The 3,754-nt window shown below is 52.0% G+C and overlaps 1 pseudogene; it reads right to left on the bottom strand.

Annotated features, from left to right (window-relative positions):
• Positions 1–1,017: 1,017 nt before the first annotated feature.
• On the bottom strand, positions 1,018–3,201 carry LOC149338823 (uncharacterized; annotated as a pseudogene).
• Between the last annotated feature and the right edge of the window lie 553 nt (positions 3,202–3,754).

The raw sequence follows: 3,754 nt of genomic DNA, 5'->3' as shown, positions 1-3,754 counted from the left end.
AACCATTTTTTTCACGGGCCAGAGACTTCAAATATAGCTTCTTTCCGCATACAGTGGAGAGTTGCAACTCTTTACAAGGAAATGCATGTTCATTATCGCTTTCTCGGCTTGTGTCTGCAATTGAGTCGTTGTGACCTGCGGAGGTACTCTCATTATCATCATCGTCATCAGTCTGACTACGCCCACTACAGGGCAAAGGCCTCTCCCATGTCTCTGTAGTTAACTCTGTCCTTCGCCAGTTGCGGCCACTGTGTACTGTGGCCGCAACTGGCGTGAAATTGTACATTGTAATATGCTTTATGTAGCCCACTCCTGCTATAGCCACTACATAGGGCTGCTGTACTTCTCTCTCTCTCTCTCAAAGTACTCTGTCAGCAAATGTGCACGGCACGTTATTCACCTATCAGCGCAAGGAGACAAGGAAAGGAAAATGACGGGCTTGCAATATATATGAAAGAAGCCAATAGCCACAGAAACCATAGGGGTCATTTTGTAATTTCTGGAGCTGGTCAACGGAGATCTTTAGTCAATATTTTATGGCTTAAAGAAAATTGATTGGAAGGGAGAAAAAAGAACAACATGCCTCCCCTGGGAACCGAAGCCACGACCTCTGAATTACGCGTCCGGCGCCCTACCAACTGAACTACGCGACGTTTTTTTTCTTTCATGTTTATCCTACATGGTTATGTACAGAAACTGAAGTAACGGAACGTAGCCGGTGGGTGGAACAAAGAAAATGAACGTTTATTGCTTGGTGTCACTGACTTTATAACGATACAGCAAAGGTCACATGACTGGCGCTGATAAGCAAGAATGCGACACGTGTGAACCATCCTGCTCATGCTATACATAAGCACGCGTGCTTGATAACACTGCATCACGCGTGCTTGATGATGCTACATCCCTTCCCCCTAAGCTGGAGTAAGCGAGACGATCTGGAGGCTTCCGTATGTGAGTCGAACGACGTGGTGGGTGTTGGTCTTCGGCTTGAGAGGTGACTTCCCGTGCCTCCGGGCCTTAATCAGCTTCTGCCTGCTCGGAGCTATGCTGAGCTTCTTCGTGGGTCCGGACTTGGCTCGGCTTGCTTGGTGACGCTCCTGTGTCGAGTCGTGGCCGGAGTTGGTCTACGTGGCGCCGCTGCTATCCCTCAGTTGTTTCCAGTGTTACCATACGCGCTCCCGTCGTGGACACTACCGTCGCCGGCCCCCACTTCCGACCAGACTGAAACTGGTACGACCATATATGCCTTCCTGGTTGAAACTGTGTCGGTGCTTTTGCTGCTCCTGGCACAGGTTCGCCAGAGCCATCATTTCCTGTCACCTGGGTGTCTGTGAGTGAAGCTGTCAGCCGGGTTCGGGGACGGAAGCCCAACAGTAGTTCCGCTGGCGACTTTCCTCCTTCCAACGGTGTCGTTCTATAACGGAATAAAAACTTGATTAGTCGTTCTTGCAACGTGCCTGCCGGATTCTTTCGAAGCCCTTCTTTTACTGTCCGCACGGCCCGTTCCGCCAAACCATTTGACTGAGGATGGTATGGGGCTGTTCTTACGTGCTTCACGTGGGTTTCTTGCAAGAAACTGGACATGGTGCCACTTGAAAACTGTGGTCCGTTATCCGATACTAAGCAGTGTGGTAGCCCAAAACGTGCGAAAATCCCTTGAAGTACCTGAATGGTGGTCTCCGCTGTGATGGTCTTCAAAGGTATGGTCTCAATCCACTTCGTCTCGGCATCAACCAACACGAAAACTTGCCAGCCATTGATGGGGCCCGCAAAATCCATATGCAACCTGTACCATGGTTTGTTGCTCGCCGGCCATGGAGACGGCACAGCAGCAGCCGGCATGGGCCAGCATTGTATACATTGAGGGCAACCATGAACCAGCACTTCGAGGTCCCTATCTAATACGGGATACCAAAACAACGCTCGCGCTGTGCGCTTCATGGCACTGATACCGGGGTGACTGTCGTGCAGTTCCTTTAGCATGCATCGTCGAGCCGCATCCGGCAACACTACGGGATGACCCCAGTAAATCAGATCATGAATGGCCGTGAGCTCGTTACGTCGAGAAAAGTACGGCATCAGGTGTTGCTGTGCTGCTGATAAGTGACGCGGCCAGCCGCGTGAGATCCACTCCTTGATCTGACGAAGCGCCTCGTTCGAGCGGCTTAGCTCTGCTATTTCCTTAGCGGAAAGGGCCCTGGAATCTAGACTCCGCGTATACAGCACGTATTCCATGGGCTCTTGGCTTCCTCGGTCACCCAAGCACGGCAATGGTAGGCGACTGAGGGCGTCGTCGTTAGCATTTGGCTGTCCTGGGCGGTACTCGAGATCATAATGGTAAGCCGACAGTAGTAATGCCCACCGCTGAATTCTTCATGCGGCCATGTGCGGAATCGGCCTATCCGGGTGGAACAGTCCTGTCAATGGCTTGTGATCCGTCACCAGAGTAAAATGCTTCGCCAGCAAATAATCCCTAAACTTGGTGACGCCGAACACCAAGGCCAACGCTTCTTTCTCCAACTGCGAATAATTCCGCTCAGCCGGTGTCAGTGCTCTCGAACGAAACGATATGGGGTAGTCCCTGTTTCCAATATGGTGTGACAGCACCGCGCCGACTCCCACTGGCGAAGCGTCGCATTCAAGGCGCAACGGCTTTCCGGAGTCGTAGTGCACGAGAAGTTCCGCTTCTACCATAGCGCGCTTGGCTGCCTGGAAGGCTTCCTCGTGTTCGGCCTTCCACTGCCATTGCGCTCCTTTAGCCAACAGCCTGTAGAGTGAAACCAGCGTGGTTGAAAGGTTGAGTAAAAACTTGGCGTAATATGTGATCAATCCCAAAAAGCATTTTAGCTGGTTCACAGTCTCCGGTCTTGGTGCGGCGGTGATGGCTTCCATATTCTCAGGGGGGTGTAAGCCAGCTGCATCGATCTTGTGCCCCAAGAACGAAACTTCCTTCTCGCGGAACCTGCATTTGTCACGGTTCAACTTCAGTCCGTTTTCGCGCAGCCGCTCGAAGACTTGCCGGAGAGTGGAGTCGTCATTCTGTTTTTCGGCAATAATGATGTCGTCCAAGTACACCTTGACGCGAGGGAGGCCTTGCAGAACGGATTCGAGGCGGCGCTGGAACAATGCTGGAGCCGATGCGATGCCGAAAGCGAGGCGGTTGTATGCAAACAACCCTTTATGTGTGTTCAACACGGCCATTGTTCGTGCTTCATCGTCCAGCGGAAGTTGATTATACGCGTGACGTAAATCCAAAGTGGTGAACACCTCGCCCCCGTACAGAGATGCGAAGATGTCCTCAATTTTCGGCAACGGATGCTGCTCCAGATGTGTCGCTGGATTCACGGTTAGCTTGAAGTCGCCGCAGAGCCTAATATCACCGTTTCGTTACAGAACGGGCACGACGAGCGTAGCCCACTCGGAAACTCTCACTCGTGGCAGCACTCCTCCCTGTACTTGGCGGTCGATTTCTGAAGACACTTTTTCCCGAAGCACATAGGGCACTGGTCGAGCTTTGAAAAAGCGTGGTATAGCGGCCTCTTTTTTGTGAAGTTTCACTGGCGGTCCCTTACAACAACCCAACTTCTCCTCGAAGATGTCCGAAAATTCAGCCAGAAGTTTCGCCGTCTCTGTGTCACTGCGAACCACATGTATGCTCTGCGACTTGCACTCTTCTAATAGTGCCATGCCAGCATTCCGGTAGGCTTGGATGGTGTTCCGGCCGCACAATAGAGGCCCGTCGCAATCCACTACT

Source organism: Amblyomma mixtum, chromosome 6 (assembly GCF_055824585.1).
Source record: "Amblyomma mixtum isolate Tamu chromosome 6, ASM5582458v1, whole genome shotgun sequence".
Lineage (NCBI taxonomy): Eukaryota > Metazoa > Arthropoda > Arachnida > Ixodida > Ixodidae > Amblyomma > Amblyomma mixtum.
This window is presented reverse-complemented; position numbering and strand designations above follow the sequence as displayed.